Raw genomic sequence first — 18,344 nt, forward strand, 5'->3', positions numbered from 1 at the left:
TTCTCCAACAATTTTTTTTAAAAAATCTTTCACAGTACATAATATGGAACATTAAAGGGGTTGTCCAGGATTACGAAAACATGGCTGCATCCTTCTAAAAACACCTGTCCACAGGTTGTGTCTGATATTGTATCTCAGTTCCATTGAAGTTAATGCTTAGTTGCAATACCACACACAACCTACAGACAGGGGTGGTGCTGTTTTTGGAAGAAACAGCCATGTCTTTCTAATCCTTGGTAACCCCTTTAAATGGTACCATTACTACAACAACTTATGCTTCAAGCTCATACAGCTATGTCAACCAAAAAATAAATGTGTCTCTGGGAAGACATGGAGGAAGAAACGAAAATGTTAGGCCTCATGCACACAACCGTTTTTTTTTCCGTTTACTGTCCGTTTTTTGCGTTCGGTATGCATTCCGTTTCCGTATTTCCGTTTTTCCGTTCCGCTGCAAGATAGAACATATGCTATTATTGCCCGCAAATCACGTTCCGTGGCTCCATTCAAGTCAACGGGTCCGCCCAAAAAAACGGAACACATATACGGAATGTACCCCGTATGTCTTCTGTATCCGTTCAGTTTTTTGCGGAACCATCTATTCAAAATGTTATGCCCAGCCCAATTTCTTCTATGTAATTACTGTATACTGTATTTGCCATACGGGAAAACAGAACCGAAACGGAAACACAACGGAAACAAAAAACGAAACAACGGATCTGGAAAAAACAGCCCACAAAACACTGAAAAAGCCATACGGTAGTGTGAAAGAGGCCTAAATGCCAAAATTTTTAATGTTTATGTGACTTTAGATCATGTAAGTATCTTGGGGCATGCGCCACGTATTTTTTAAATACTTGATTGCTAGTAACATCCATTTACATCTCCTAGCAAGGCAAAAAAATAAATATCAAAATGGTATGTCAGGTTGTAGGAAAATATATTTTTATATTCTTTTTTGAAGATGGGATATCTGATATATGATCCTAGCACTGCAGTCATACTGAAAGAAAATTCCAGCCTCCTGCCAGCATGAAAGGATTATTCAATTGCACCAGGTCATTCAGGGTTAAATAGATTGGAATATTTCCAGGACACATTTATGAAGAAAAGGAATACAGATTCCTCTGACATGTTTCATACAGGATGGCCCATTTCTATTCAGGAAAATAACTTTCCTCTCCAATAATGTCTATTTATTTTGGCTTCAGACAATAGGGCGTTCTATACTTGATACACTGCACAAAAACAAGACCTAAATGCAGAGGGAGCAAGTAGCAGCATGTCACCTCTTTATTTGACCCCTTCTAACCAGTTTTTACCCTCCTGTCCAAGCCATTTTTTTGAAAACCCGACATGTATCACTTTTGTGGTAATAACTTTGGAACGCTTTTACTTAGGCTACTTTCACACTAGCGTTCGGGCGGATCCGTTCTGAACGGATCCGCTCATATTAATGCAGACGGAGGCTCCGTTCAGTACGGATCCGTCTGGATTAATAACTTTAAAAAAATTCGCAAGTGCGCAAGTGCGCAAGTAGCCTGCGCGGATCCGTTCAGACTTTCAATGTAAAGTCAATGGGGGACGGATCCGCTTGAAGATTGAGTCAATTGGTGACATCTTCCCATTGACTTACATTGTAAGTCTGAACGGATCCGCACGCCTCCGCACGGCCAGGCGGACACCCGAACGCTGCAAGCAGCGTTCAGCTGTCCGCCTGTCCGTGCGGAGGCGAGCGGAGCGGAGGCTGAACGCCGCCAGACTGATGCAGTCTGAGCGGATCTGCTCCATTCAGACTGCATCAGGGCTGGACGGCTGCGTTCGGGTCCGCTCGTGAGCTCCTTCAAACGGAGCTCACGAGCGGACCGACGAACGCTAGTGTGAAAGTAGCCTTAACCGAGCCATTCTGAGATTGTTTTCTTGTGACACATTGCACTTCATGACAATGGTAAATTTGAGTCCATATATTTCACCTTTTTTAAATATAAAAAAAATTACATTTTTTTTTGAAAACTTTGCAATTTGCTAAATTTATATTTCTCTTCTTTAAAGACAGCTAGTGATACCTCATTCTATAGTTATTACTTTACATTTATCATATATCTACTTTATGTTGGCATTTTGTAAATGTCATTTTATTTTTTTGAATGTTAGATGGAGTACAATTTTAGGTGCAAGTTTTTAAATTTGTAAGGAAATTACAAAATCCTCTTTTGAAAGGACCAATTCAGTTTTGCAGGGCTGACATAATACAAACCACCCATAAATGACCCAATTTTGAATCTACATCTCTCAAGTTATTCAAATATGGTTTTGCAAACTTAGTTAACCCTTTAGGTGTTTGAGAATTACAGGAAAATAGAGGAGCAATTTAAACATTTCACTTCTTTTTACAGATTTTCCATTTGTATTCATATTTTTCTGTAAGGCAGCAAGGGTTAATAGCAAAACAAAACCCAATAATTATTAGCCTGATTCTTCAGTTTACAGAAACACCCCATAAGTGGCCCTAAACTGCTGTATGGGCACACAACAGGGCACAGAAGGGAAGGAGCAACATATGGATTTTGGAAGGCAGATTTCACTGGGATAATTTTAAGATGCCATGTCACATTTGAAGACACCCTAATGCACCACTACAGTAGAAACTCCCCAAAAGTGACCCATTTTGGAAACTACGGGATAAGGTGACAATTTTATTGGTACTATTTTGGGGTACATATGATTTTTGATTGCTTGATATAACCCTTTTTGTGAGGCAAAAAAAATGGCTGTTCTGTCACCAGTTTTATTTTTTGTGTTTTTACGGCGTTCACCCGACAGGATGGATCATGTGTTATTTTCAAAGAGCAGGTTGTTATGGAAGTGACAATACCAAATATGTCTGTTTTTATTTTTTGTTTCAGTTTTATATAAAACATTTTTGAAAAACAATCATGTTTTTGTGTCTCCATTTTATCCTTTTATGCGGGAAGAGTTGACGTTTTTATTGGTACCATTTTTGGATAAATATTTGGAGCAAGGTGACACAGTTTTTATTTTTTATGGTATTCACCTGAGGGGGTAGATCATATGATATTTTTATAGAGCCACTCGTGGCAATATCTAATATGTCTTTCTTTATGAAAAACAATGTTATTAAAAATTGCTTGATGAAGAGAAAGGGTCACCCTTTTGTTTTTATAATAAACTTTTTTATAAAACACTTTTTTGACTTTTTATTTTTGTCCCAGTATAGCGACTTCACTATTTCAGGGTCTGATTCCTGTTTCAATGTAGTACAATACATAAATACAATGGGTCTGCAAAAGAAAAAAAAAAAGTGGATGGAGATGTCGTCTGTATTTTTGGCGGATCCGTATTTTGCAGACTGCAAAATACATACATTTGTGTGATTGCATCCTAAACCACTCCTCCAAAATCAGCCTAAAATAAATAAAAAAGTCAAACTAGGAAAAAGAGACAAAAAATGCGGCAAAACAAAGAGTACATGAGACTAAAAAATAAAGACTGACGAAAACACTTAAAATTAGACACAAAAAAAATGGTACAAATGACAATGATAAATAACCACCAGCGAGTTTCTCACACTGAACACTATCAACTGGCCTAAGGCCCCTTTTAAACTTCAGTGTATGGTCAGTGGTTTCCATCAGTGATTTGTGAGTCAAAACCAGAAGTGAAGCCTACACAGAGATAAAGTATATATAAGGCTACATTCACACGAACGTTGTGTTTTGTGGATCCACAAAACACAGATACCGGCCCATGTGCATTCTGCAATTTGTGGACCGCACATGCTGCAGCTATCATAGAAAATGCCTATTCTTGTCCGCAATTGCAGACAAGAATAGGACATGTTCTATTTTTTTTTGCAGGGCCGCGGCACGTTGCAACGAATGCGGACAGCACACGGTTTGCTGTCCGCATCTTTTGTAGCCCCATAGAAATGAATAGCTCCACACCCGTTCTGCAAAATTGCGGTCGTCTGAATGTAGCCTAAGGGAAAAAACACTGAAGTGTGAATGAGGCCTAAGGGTGGCGTCATGCAGGGCTTTTTTTATTTAGTTTTTTGTGCCAAAACCAGATGTGGGTTGAAAGGGAATGATAAATATAAAGAGAGAACTTCTACTTCTTCCCGCTGGATCCACTTATGGCTTTGGCTCACAAACCTTTATCAAAAATTGCCATGCCACAAAAAGCTGTGTGTGACTGGAGCCTTTCAGGTACATTTACTAGAAATTCGACTGGAATGTTTCCCCCCATGTGGGTGAGGTCAGTGAAAGTCAGCGGCAAGGGGAGAATTGTTGCAGCACTTTGTAGATAGGATGACGGCTTTTGTGCATCGACGGTACAGTTATGACTACACTTCCTCATTATACGGTATCTCATCATACTTGTGGGAACTCATTGTGAATCTTTTCTCTGTACAGCGAGGTATATCAGGACAGAGAGGGGTTCGTTACTCCCTTCCTGCACTCTGCTCCATATTCTAGAAGCATGCAAGAAAATGTCTACCTGTATACATTACATCTGTATCCCACAAAGCTCTTTACAGGAAGAAATCAATGTAAATCTTACCTTCTGCTGTCCTCATCTAGTCTTCCACCTGAGAAGTCTGCAAGATCTGATTTTTGGTTCTCAGTCGTTCAAATGCTCCAGCCCACTGGGTCAGTGGAGCCAACAAATACAGAGGCATTTCCAGCACGAAACACACCCTGCCCTGTGATAATAAGCTGAAGAGATCACGTCATCGAGACTCCAAACGCTCAATTAGTTAAATCTTCCTGTTAGGTTTCTATGGACATTTTCTCTGGATGAGATGGGTTGCTACATAGTTCCACCAGGTCTTCCAGAAATGTATGCTCTAATCAAAATGAAGCATCTCAAACATTACTGAAGCTTTGTTATAGTTTTACGTTCTTCTGAGATGTTAGTTTTAAACCCTGTGTAAACAGCCTTCTCCAGTTGATCTTTCGTTCTTCAGGCCTATAATATCTGTGTGCGAGCACAAGGGAAACTATGGGGTTATTGTGCAGTTTACAAATGATTGCAGCCCGCTAGATTCTTCCAGCTTGTATTAATCTTAACGTTTTTCAGGCAGACTAGGTTCAGGTTTCTTGCTGAATGCCTGCACTGTGATATAGAAGCACTTCTGCAGTCCGCTGTCACTTTTCCACTCCCCCAAGTTAGAACTTTTTATTTTATTTTTTTATTTAACAGATGTTTCTTGTTTGGAAACTCCTAGCATTCACACTTGAGCTTAGACTTCAAGCACGACCGTATCCGTTGTGCAGTCCACAAGCAGCGGATTCGCAAAACACAGATATCAGCTGTGTGCCCCGCGCTTTCCTGTTCTGCACATCCCGCACTATTGTAGAAATGCCTATTCTTGTCTGCAATACGGACAAGACTAGGACACGTTCTATTTTTTTTTTTTTTCAGAACTGCAGATTTTCACACAGAAAAAAAAATCAACACTTTGCCGGCATTGTACCACACTGTGGTTTTTTCCACATGGGAATCTCCCTGCTGGATCCACTTCTGAAAACACAGAATAAACATAAATCCATGATTTATCAACAAAGGAGAAACTGAAGTTCGTCTTCGTATTATTTTATCTGTGTAAAGGTAATGGTACGCCAAATTAATGAAAAAATATGGAGGATGTCCATGTGCATCCTGTATTTTACGGAAAGGAACAGCTGGCCCCTAATAAAACAGTCCAATCCTTGTCCGTAAAGCAGACAATAATAGGATATGTTTTTTTTTTTTGCAGAACGGAAATACGGGCATTCTGAAACGGAATGCATATGGAGTAACTGACGTTTTTTTTTGTGGACCCATTGAAATGAATTGTTCCGCATATGGTCCGCAAAAAAACGGAATGAACACAGAAAAAAATACGTTCGTGTGCATGAGCTCTTAGGCTGGGGCTCTATGAAAATCTTAGAAGTGTGTTTTCAAAGTCGCAAGTGGCCGCAACTGCAATTCCAGAATTGCAAAAAATAAATTATTATCACGTCTGATATGGCAGGTAACAGACATGTGGTGCAGAGGGGAGGGAAGTAGAGTACCCTTTCCATAGGGAGAGGGAGGAGTAGTGACCCCCTAACTCACCTAGCACTGGCACCCGGTTGCCCTGACTCCCTAGACGGGCTGCTAACTCATGCGCCGATCACGTGCCTCGTCCATGGCTTACCCTGAAATAAGCCCTAGGTAGTGAATAGGGCGGTGGGAGCACTAGTCCTCACCACTGACACCTAGGGTAACAACAGGGAACACAATCCCCGAAGGGAGACAACAAACAGGAGTGAACCGGAGATCCAACACCTCAACTCCAACTCCACCAGAGGTCAGACTAGAGCAGTGATGGCTAACCTTGGCACTCCAGCTGTGGTAAAACTACAACTCCCAAGATGCCCCCCTTGCTTGGCTGCTGTCAGGAACTCTATAGAAATAAATGGAGCATGCTGGGAGTCGTAGTTTCACCACAGGTGGAGTGCCAAAGTTAGCCATCACTGGACTAGAAGATCTGGAAAGAAGGTCTATATCTGGCAACAAGGGAAGCCGAAAGGGAGAATATTTAGTAGCTGGGAGTGGCAGAGAACAGCTGAAAGGAAAAGCTACAGATTCCTAAATGGGACAAAAAGGATCGCAAACCTAAGCAGGAAAACCTGGACCGGAATCCATTCCCACCAATAGGTCATGGAGCGATCTCTTGAAACCGAGCGAGTAAACAACCACTGCGACCTTCTGACCCCAGGCACAACAGGGTCAGCGATAGGTTGTGACACCCACGTGACAATTATGCAGGATTTCTGGAGTTGCACAAGCGACAGCTTGGGAGTCAATCAGTGATCCTATTCATTCTCTATGGCTGCACTGCTACACGGGGAGCTTTGGTTGTGCAATAGTCAAGATCGCTGTATAGACCCAGCATATTTATCATTTGCCAAAGCTACAACAGGTCAGGAGTGAAGTACAGTTGAGACAACTTTTGGAGACATTTCTTTTTTTTTTGTGGACAAAAAAGTCCTGCATGCAGGACTTTTTTGTCCAATATTTTTAAAGGAAATATGTGTCATAGGCCCCGAATGAAGTAAAAAAACCAACGCCCACAAACCAGCTGGGCTTCACAGACTACTGATATATTGTATTGAGTTTTGTGAAACAGAATGACCGCAGTCTGCCACAAGTGAGAAGGTTGCCACAAATGTCCTAGCATCACGATCGCCACAATATCTGGTACTGGTCCAACGATAATCTATTATGGGTAGACCCATCAAAAACAATGGGGGTAATTTATTATACTGAAATATGTCTATATTAGGCGTATTTCATGCGCAGATAGTTGTGCCACAATCTGCACCTTTTCCCCACTCACGGCAGGTCTAACATTATGGGCGTGGCTAGGAAGGGAACAGGCCCGTATCATTCATCATTTTCTACGCCCCTTTCACACCAGCAAGTTTTCTGCGCTGGTGCAATTCGGAATATAAACGCATAGCACCCGCACTGAATCCTGACCCATTTATTTCAATGGGTCTGTGCACATGAGCGTTTGTTTTCACGCCTCAGTTCTGCGTTGATTGAAAATCGCAGCATGTTCTATATTCTGCGTTTTTCACGCAGCCCTGGTCCCATAGAAGTGAATGGGGCTTCAGTGAAAAAAGGCATTGTATCCGCAAGCAAGTGCAGATGTAATGCGTTTTTCACTGATGGTTGCTAAGAGATGTTGTTGCAGATTGGGGCCGGATGCGTTCAGAGTGCGTTCAGTGAAACTCGCACTATTTTGCAAGCAAGTTCAGTCAGTTTTGTCTGCGATTGCGTTTAGTTGTTCAGTTTTTTCTGCGCGGATGCAATGCGTTTTGATGCGTTTTTCACGCGCGTGATAAAAAACGGAATGTTTACAAACAACATCTCTTAGCAACCATCAGTGAAAAACGCATCGCACCCGCACTTGCTTGCGGATGCGATGTGTTTTTCACGCAGCCCCATTCACTTCTATGGGGCCAGGGCTGCGTGAAAAACGCAGAATATACAACATGCTGCGATTTTCACACAACGCAGAACTGATGCGTGATAAACAACGCTCATGTGCACAGACCCATTGAAATGAATGGGTCAGGATTCAGTGCGGGTGCTATGCGTTCACGTCACGCATTGCTTCCGCACGGAAAACTCGCACATGTGAAAGCGACCTTAGTCATAGAAAATGTTCTAAATATAAGCCAGCTAGAAAGTTGCTAGTCATTTAGACTGGCGCTGGATGTGCCGAAGTTAGGCTGAGTTCACACGAGCGTGACAGATTTGGTCCGGATGCGTTCAGTTAAACTCGCACCATTTTGCAAGCAAGTTCAGTCAGTTTTGGCTGCAATTGCGTTTAGTTGTTCAGTTTTTTCCGCGCGGGTGCAATGCGTTTTGATGCTTTTTTCACGCGCGTGATAAAAAACTGAAGGTTTACAAACAACATCTCCTAGCAACCATCAGTGAAAAACGCATCGCACCCGCACTTGCTTGCAGATGCAATGCGTTATTAACGCAGCCCCATTCACTTCTATGGAGCCAGGGCTGCGTGAAAAACGCAGAATATAGAACATGCTGCGATTTTAAAGCATTGCAGAAGTGATGCATGAAAAAAAATGCTCATGTGCACAGCCCCATTGAAATGAATGGGTCAGGATTCAGTGCAGGTGCAATGCGTTCACCTACTGCATTGCACCCGCGCGGAAATCTCGCCCGTGTGAACTCAGCCTTAGGCCTCATGCACACGACCGTTGTGTGCATCCGTGGCCGTTGTGCCGTTTTCCGTTTTTTTTCACGGACCCATTGACTTTCAATGGGTCCGTGGAAAAATCGGAAAATGCACCGTTTGGCAGCCGCATCCGTGAGCCGTGTTTCCTGGCCGTGAAAAAAATATGACCTGTCCTATTTTTTTCACGGCCAACGGTTCACGGGCCCATTCAAGTCAATGGGTCCGTGAAAGAACACGGATGCACACAAGATTGGCATCCGTGTCCGTGATCCGTGGCCGTAGGTTTTAGTTTCATACAGACGGATCCGAAGATCCGTCTGCATAAAAGCTTTTTCTGATCTAAGTTTTCACTTCGTGAAAACTCATTTCCGACAGTATATTCTAACACAGAAGCGTTCCCATGGTGATGGGGACGCTTCTAGTTAGAATACACTGCAAACTTTGTACAAGACTGCCCCCTGCTGCCTGGCAGCACCCGATCTCTTACAGGGGGATATGATAGTACAATTAACCCCATCATATCCCCCTGTAAGAGATCAGGGCTGCCAGGCAGCAGGGGGCAGACCCCCCCCCCCCCCCTCCCCAGTTTGAATATCATTGTGCGGCCCCCCCCCTCCCCTGTTGTTAACTCGTTGGTGGCCAGTGTGCGCACCCCCCTCCCTCCCTCCCTCTATTGTTTTAATACATTGGGGCCAGTGTGCGCGCCCCCCCCCCAACCCCCCCTCCCTCCCTCTATTGTTTTAATACATTGGGGCCAGTGTGCGCGCGCCCCCCCAACCCCCCCTCCCTCCCTCTATTGTTTTAATACATTGGGGCCAGTGTGCGCGCGCCCCCCCAACCCCCCCTCCCTCCCTCTATTGTTTTAATACATTGGGGCCAGTGTGCGCACCCCCCCAACCCCCAACCCCCCCCTCCCTCCCTCTATTGTAATCATCATCGGTGGCAGCGGAGTAGAAGATTTTCATACTTACCTGCTTCTTGCTGCTGCGATGTCTGCGTCCGGCCGGGAGCTCCTCCTACTGGTAAGTGACAGGTCTGTGCGGCGCATTGCTGTCACTTACCAGTAGGAGGAGCTCCCGGCCGGACGCAGACATCGCAGCAGCAAGAAGCAGGTAAGTATGAAAATCTTCTACTCCGCTGCCACCGATGATGATTACAATAGAGGGAGGGAGGGGGGGGGGGGGTTGGGGGGGTGCGCACACTGGCCCCAATGTATTAAAACAATAGAGAGAGGGAGGGAGGGGGGGTTGGGGGGGCGCGCGCACACTGGCCCCAATGTATTAAAACAATAGAGGGAGGGAGGGGGGGGGGGTTGTGGGGGCGCGCGCACACTGGCCCCAATGTATTAAAATAATAGAGGGGGGGTTGGGGGGCGCGCGCACACTGGCCCCAATGTATTAAAACAATAGAGGGAGGGAGGGGGGTGCGCACACTGGCCACCAACGAGTTAACAACAGGGGAGGGGGGGCCCACTGGCCACCAATGAGTTAAAAACAGGGGGGGGGGGGTCTGCCCCCTGCTGCCTGGCAGCACCTGCCAGGCAGCAGGGGGCAGTCATGTACACAGTTTTTTTGTATATTCTAACCTGAAGCGTCTCCATCACCATGGGAACGCCTCTGTGTTAGAATATACTGTCGGAAATGAGTTTCACGATGTAGCTCATATCCGACAGTATATTCTAACATAGAGGCGTTCCCATGGTGATGGGGACGCTACAAGTTAAAATATACCATCGGATTGGAGAAAACTCCAATCCGATGGTATAACAGAACTCCAGACTTTACATTGAAAGTCAATGGGGACGGATCCGTTTGAAATGGCACCATATTGTGTCAACATCAAACGGATCCGTCCCCATTGACTTGCATTGTAATTCAGGACGGATCCGTTTGGCTCCGCACGGCCAGGCGGACACCAAAATGACTTTTTTTTCATGTCCGTGGATCCTCCAAAAATCAAGGAAGACCCACGGACGAAAAAACGGTCACGGATCACGGACCCACGGACCCAGTTTTTGCGGGCCGTGAAAAAAAACTGTCGTGTGCATGAGGCCTTAGGCCTCTTTCACACTTCAGTGTTTGGTCAGTGATTTCCATCAGTGATTTGTGAGCCAAAACCAGAAGTGGAGCCTCCACAGACATGAGGTAGAAGGGAAAGATCTGCTCCTGTTCTGTGTTTAGAGTTGCACCTGGTTTTGGCTCACAAATCACTGATGGAAATCACTGACCAAACACTGAAGTGTGAAAGAGGCCTTAGGCCTCATGCACACGACCGTTGTGTGCATCCGTGGCCGTTGTGCCGTTTTCCGTTTTTTTTCACGGACCCATTGACTTTCAATGGGTCCGTGGAAAAATCGGAAAATGCACCGTTTGGCAGCCGCATCCGTGATCCGTTTTTCCTGGCCGTGAAAAAAATATGACCTGTCCTATTTTTTTCACGGCCAACGGTTCACGGACCCATTCAAGTCAATGGGTCCGTGAAAAATCACGGATGCACACAAGATTGTCATCCGTGTCCGTGATCCGTGTCCGTGATCCGTGTCCGTTTTTTCCTATCATTTCAATGGCAAACTTGACTTACATTTTTTTTTCATTTTTCATGTCCGTGGATCCTCCAAAAAACAAGGAAGACCCACGGACGAAAAAACGGTCACGGATCACGGACCTACGGACCCCATTTTTGCGGACCTTAAAAAAAAACGGTCGTGTGCATGAGGCCTTAGGCATCTTTCACACGAGCGTGACTGATTAGGTCCAGATGCGTTCAGGCTTTCAGTGAAACTCGCACTATTTTGCAAGCAAGTTCAGTCAGTTTTGTCTGCGTTCAATTGTTCAGTTTTTTCCGCGCAGGTGCAATGCGTTGTAATGCGTTTTTCACGCGCGTGATAAAAAACTGAAGGCTTACAAACATCTCTTAGCAACCATCAGTGAAAAACGCATCACACCCGCACTTGCTTGCGGAAGCAATGCGTTTTTCACGCAGCCCCATTCACGCAGCCCCATTCATAGGGCCAGGGCTTTATGAAAAACGCAGAATATAGAACATGCTGCGATTTTTACGCAACGCAGAACTGATGGGTCAGGATTCAGTGCGGGTGCTATACGTTCACGTCACGCATTGCATCCACGCGGAAAACTCGCTCGTGTGAAAGGGGCCTTACAGAGAGGCCGGCGCCTCTTCATAACTTCAGCAGATCCACCACCAGCTATGGGGCTTTATTAAAACCAGCGTCTAAAACGCCAGTCTTAATAAATAACCCCCTGTGTGTTTGGAAAAGTTCACAGCTTGGTGTGATACTTGGAGGACTTGTATCAGGGATTTTTTTCATTGGTGGATCACTTAATGGTGAGAAGTACCTCTAGATGTTACAGGATACCATATTCTGTTCTGTGGTCAATGAGAACATTGAGTTCCCATGTTACTTTCAAGGGGATGGTGCATCTGCACACTATGCTGTAGCTGTATGCAGATGGCTGGATGTGTAATTTCCTGGGCACTGGATAGATGTAGAGATCCATTAGAATGGCCACCAAGTTCCTCAGACTTAATGCCTTAAGTCCCTGAAGTCATTTTAAGTAAACTTGTGTATGCAGAAAAATACGCATTCTGGCTCACCTGAAATGGTGAATCCTAAAGTACTGTGAAGAAGTATCACCTGCGGTTCCTCTGCGTGTTCACCAAGACTGGATTCAATTTTTAACCACGTGCATCCTGCAGAATGGTGGACACATAGAACACGTCATGTAAAGCACTTTAGTAAACTCTGACCTTGTTTAACCTAAACAGGTAACGATAAGTCAAAACTGATACTTCCAGTGAGTTTTAGAGTAAATTTGAGCCGAGATTGATATACGTACAGTATACCCCCTTCCCATTGCAAAAACTTGAGATGTATTCAATATGAGAGATTTCAAAATGGCAGCCGAAAAACGTTTCCTCCATCGAATAATTTATTCTCCCTCCAAATTAATACATTCATTTCACAAATTGGAAGTCAAATTTAGACAAATTACACCAGGGGTCCAGACTTTTGTCTCACCCTGTATTCTTACAAATTAACATTTATAATTTTTGTAGAAATAGGACACATAGTAATGCTTTTTATCACTTACTGCCTTCTTTACAAGAAAATAGATGAGAGCAAAGATGCCAAATAAGACAGGAAAAGCTAGCACGTGGACAGAACATTTGTGTCTGTGTACTTGAGATATGTTATCTGCTTTATGCTTTATCTTCTTTATCTGCTTTATGCTTTAGCAATAGAGAGTAACTGAATTATTAATTCAACAAATAGGTCCGGTAAGTTAGTGTCTCTAATTAGTCCTGCATTTACAGAAATGTTTCAGTAGTGATCCTGCTGATCTCTGCAGTAATTGTGATAGGAAACAAGTTAGCACTGCCTTACCAGGACCTTCATACTCACTTGTATCACTAGAGACGTTTAGGGGAAGATTTTTCAATTTCAACTTTTTTAAAAATTGTCACATCTCTCAGATTTCACATCGCCCTTACCACTAATAGGGGCGTGATGAGGCTGGGAAGGGGGCATGGTCAGCAAATTTATATACCTCGTCATAAATTAGGTGCATCCTCTGGCAGCAAAATGGGATTTCAAGACCAGCAAAGAATGTGCGCTCCCCGACGCGCTCTTACTTTTCTTCCTGCTCCGAACTCTGACAGGAATAATAGGCCGGTTGTAGAGACAGAGTCTGAGAAGGGAGTGCGCCAGTGGCAGGGGCAGACTGGGCATGATCTGCTCTTATTAGGAGAAGCAGCGCATGTGCAGTTAGAATAAAGCCATGGACGAGCTTTCTCTAAAGGTCCTCCATGTCGCGTGCAGCACGCAGAGCGGGGCTGAGGGGGCGGGGCTCATTATAAAAACATTACCATTCGGATTTTTTTTTATAAAGTATATTAGGAAACTCTTTTTTACCCTACCTCCCACTATATAGTGGAAAGTACTTATATAGTGGCCAACCCCTTTAACTGTTGCATCTGTGCTCCATGCCAGAGTCTACATCCTGCTGGAGACTTGTACTGTTGTTAGGGCTTGCATGGGTGTGTCTCTCCTCCCTTGTGAGGCAGCACGTACACGTCCTCTGTCTCACCAGCCTATGGCTGGATTACAGGAAGTATTTAAAGGCACTTCCTACCACAGGAAGATGCTTGAGCAACTTATGGTCACTAGCTTGTCTAGTTCCAAGTGTGAAGGTGGTTTTTAAGTTCTGCTTTGCTGTGTACCAGACCCTGCTTTTGGAATGATCAGATTTTGCCTGTTGGCCACCTGCCTCTGACTTCGTTTACAGACCTTGCTTGTTTACCGCCTGCCTCTGACCTCGGACTTTGTTTACAGACCTTGCTTGATCTCTGCCTGCCCTGACCCCAGACTTCCTGACCACGTACTTCCCCTCTGTGCTACCAACAAGGCAGATATGCATGTCTTAAAAGCAGATATGTATCCAGAAAGGGATAGCGAAGCTGCAGCAGAGGTATAATATGTATCTCTCATTATGTAGACTTCACTTCTCTAATGTGTATAGACATTTGAAGGGAAGAAGCCCAGTGCTTGCACTTAGTGCTCACAAACCGGCAAACGCCCCCCTACACACTGAGAACACGTCTCCAAGCCCATGAAAAGGTTTTCATACTGACGGTTTTACCACTGGTCCCGATTCAGCCAAAGTACCCTCTGCTAGAGTGTTCTTTGGCTAAATACGACACAGGGAGACAGATGACAATCTATAAAAACACACACACATCCTAAGATAAAATGTCCGCATAATAAAATTCCCAAAACACCAGGGAAATAGTTACTCCCTCTCAGCTGTTCATAACTGACAACTGAGAGCGAAGGAGGCTTTATTTATAACACAGATCAGATGAGGAGTCTGCCGCAGATGATAGCAATTCTAATTGGAAGATCCTGAAAGATGATGGGGTTGTCCAACAACAAATCCATTAACTTAGTCAAGAAACCTTGCATAAACCGCCAAAGAGTAGCAAAGTTGTTAATATATAAGGAGAAATATGTAGGAGTTAAATTAACTTGTGCCATTTATACAAGAAGTTGGCCTTTACTTGGTTAATCTGGTTCCCAGTTGTCCAAGAATTCCTAACTTTTAACGGATGCCTGCAGTCTGCCTTTGCTATTGAAAGATTAATACTTATCTGCTCTCCACCTCTCTAGTCCTGTGCGCAGATTTCCATGTGTCCATCTTCAGGTCCCTGGCTTGTTTGCTTTCTTACTCCTGGGCATGGTCACCTGCTCAGCTGCAGCCAACAAGTGGCTTCAGCATTGACATGTCTCTAGTGGAACACGGTCACCACTGTAATGAATATTTCAATAGCTGTAGCAGACTGTTAAATGGGTTGTCCAGAATCTTTGTATTGATGTCCTATGTGATCAGCGGAAGTCAGATGCCCAGCACCCCAACCAATAAGCTGTTACCGTGTAGCTACGGTGCCGGAAGTCGGTGTTGGAACTACACAGCTCTGTCGATTGTGTAGTGGATGAAGTTGATTACGGCACCACTGCTCCCATTTACTACACAATGGAAGGATCTGTGGAGTTCTAGTACCGAAGCTATTGCAGATCAGCTAAATAGCACGGGGTGTCGGACCCACGCCGATCATATATTAATGACCTATCCTGAGGAGTCAACAGCAGAATCGTGGTACACCCCCTTAAAAGTTAGATATTCCCAGACAACCCCTTTAGAGGAAGAGCTTCTGTTTTATTTGTGCTTACTTTGTAGCCCAAGAGCTGACCAAACTGACACATGAAGCCCAAGACCTGACCAAACCCATGTGCAGATTAGATAGAGATATAATGGGGACCGGTAGAGATTTGGCCGCAACCCAAGAAATATGCTTAGAATGGGCCAGACTAAAACCACTTCATGGAACAGAATATCAGAGCTCTCAGATGCTAGTGTGAAACTAGCCTAAGTAAATCATTCTCTGCAAAGAGGGACTTTAAATAGCTTTCTTTGGTCCATTACACCCTCATCATCCAGACTGGATGTTAGAGCAGCTGCTGACTAAAAAAAGGATAGAAGACATCCATTTATAGTACTATTTTTTTGGGCTTGGTCTAGAAGAGGTATGAGGGATTTTGATTGTAGCAGTGAGTAGAGTCCATTAATCTCTATCTAGGGCTCTCTACTATGCTCTAAGCGGAATACCGATAAGAGTTTTTGCTGTATTTGTGATGTTTCCTTCTTGACTAAATAGGGATAAAACCTACTACTAGTTCCTTATGGAAGACAGTGGGAAACCAGTAGTTCTAGCAAGTATTGAGTAGTTTTAGAAATAATTTAAAAATAGCTGATCTTTACCCTTTATTGGAACCGTAAATAAAGAAATGGTTAAGTTAAATAGGGAAGTTTGGGAATAAAATCTTTTTAACCTCTTCACAACCCCTGATGTGAGTGTATGTCAACGGTTTGCATGGAGCGGGATCATGAGCTGCCTCATCAATCCTCAATACACTATTAAAGCAGTTCCTCTAATCATATACTAGATTCAGGAGAACATGTTCAGAGAAACATATTTTAAGCAAGAAATATCCGAAACTGGTAGGTGTAGGCCTATTGACGAGATTATACAAGAGATGATTAATGCTTTTAATGCTATAATATAAATAGAAAATCCAGACACTCTATTTTGTTTGAACAATTGCCAAATAAAATAAGACTGTCTAATAATAACTTGATTTTTTTCTCTACAGCTATAGTCAAGAATTTAATCAAATCAAGAATATCTTTTTTAAATATTTGCTTATTTTGCATCGTGATGATAAGCTTCACCTATTTTGGAGGGTGGCTGTGGGTATGTAGAGATAGGAGTCTGTGGACTATGTTGTCTCTCCTTCAGATCATTCCTTTGAAATAGAATGTGATTGTCACAAAAAGTTTTTTCCCCCCCTTCAGTGGTAGTTGTTGTAATGTCTGTAAATGCACTAAAGAAATGATGTTGCTTTTTCTTTTAATAAAGTACAATCTGCGCCATCATCTGCGGCTCTCCTACTGCTGGTTACATTTACTAAGCTGGGACATCATTCCGCTTAGGGCATAGTAGGGAGCCCGCTTAGGGATGGCTCAGAGGGGTTGGCCTTATTAGGGCGAGTGCTACGCTACCTTAGTGTAAAGTGTAGTTCAGGTCAAGTAGGGGCAACTTAGGGCAAGATACCCTGCCCCACCCTGGGAGACCCCTTGAACCACCTATCTACAAAGTGGTAAGACCGTTCCTTTTTATATAGCGCACTGGTCATAAATTTTCTACTCTTTTTTTTGTATACATCTTGTTGGGCTAATTTTTTAATCGAGTAATAAAAGTTAAGTATTATTATGGCACTGCGCTTAGAAAGCTGCAGGGAGCCGGCTGTGTTTTCTGCAAGACTATATGCTATGATTAAGCACGAATCGGTGGGAAAAGTGTAAGCATCTTGGGACCTTTTAATTCATGCATTGTGTTACAGCAGTGGCCTGTGCCCCCCACCATTCCGCTCTCCATAGCAGTCACGGCTGCTGCTTTACTTACACCCTCCCCGACTCCTGTAGCTTCTTGATGCTTGTAGGGCACGTGCTCGCTTCCTCTTAAAGGGCCAGCATGCCCAAATCTTCCCCAACCAATGGCTGGTTTGACGGGCCTACTTAAGGCACTTTCCCCTGTGGTATGGTGCCTAAGCAATATGTTCTAGTATCTTAGCATTCTATGATGGTGTGCTGTTGACCCTTCACTGCCTGACCTAACTGTGGACTGTTATTCGATTGCGCGTACTCTGCCTATAAAGGACTGTCCTGTCTATCTTGACCTTGGCCTGTCCTGCTCCGGATAGGTGTCTGTTGGCCCCTGTGGGTCAGCAGTCACTTGAACAGAGACTGCTCCAAGAGGTAGTGGCCTAGTGGTTCCTTGACAGCAAAGTCCATACCCCTGTATAGGGGTTAAAGGGTGGGTCAGTGTGATATTTGCCCTTGGGAGTAGCCTCAAGCCAAATCTATTCAAGCAACACATTGGGTAACATGTAGTGGGTAACACTGCATAATATCCGGATTTTTCCTGTCCCTATTTTTAAACAATAATAGTCAGTCATTGGTTGGCAAATCCAATCATTTGTTGTTAAATGTCACCCAAGTTATGATCATTTTTGTTGAAATTGCTTGTTTTGATCAACTTTAGATTAATATGTATGGGCATCTTTAGATTATTGATTCCTCCGTATATCCACTATACCTAAGAACTAGTCCACACTTCAGTCCTCTCACTGCCAGGATTGTACTAGCGTGATTGTAGTGAAAAATCATGTGAGGGCTGATTATACCTTTCGCTATTCACGCCTCACATTATATCTAAAAATGATCATACTAGACTTTAATCAAACAATTTATTACTATGTTCTTATACGTTTTACTAAAGTTTTTGCTATATAGTGGCATCAAGTTGGCATTTAATCCTGACAACTATTTGAATAGGAGTTCTCCAAAAGGTCCTGTCTTGTCTTTGGGGCCTTTGGTTGCTGGATGAATGTTTGTGATTTCCATGAGCATATGCAAAACAGTCCTTGCCCAAATTATTGAAGATGATTCTT

General features: G+C 43.6%; 1 protein-coding gene and 1 pseudogene across 4 annotated transcripts in view; both read right to left on the reverse strand.

Moving 5' to 3' along the window:
• The window catches only part of LOC122928725 (transmembrane protein 26-like), a 41,005-nt gene extending 35,991 nt beyond the window's left edge, over positions 1 to 5,014 (reverse strand). For all 4 annotated transcript variants that reach the window (XM_044281875.1, XM_044281874.1, XM_044281873.1 and 1 more), the window contains exon 1: positions 4,579 to 5,014. The gene's annotated coding sequence lies outside the window, so the exon portion shown is untranslated. The remainder of the gene's footprint in view (positions 1 to 4,578) is intronic.
• The window catches only part of LOC122926169, a 100,044-nt pseudogene that overhangs the window by 8,601 nt on the left and 73,099 nt on the right, over positions 1 to 18,344 (reverse strand).

Source organism: Bufo gargarizans, chromosome 2 (assembly GCF_014858855.1).
Source record: "Bufo gargarizans isolate SCDJY-AF-19 chromosome 2, ASM1485885v1, whole genome shotgun sequence".
In the NCBI taxonomy this organism is placed as follows: Eukaryota; Metazoa; Chordata; class Amphibia; order Anura; family Bufonidae; genus Bufo; species Bufo gargarizans.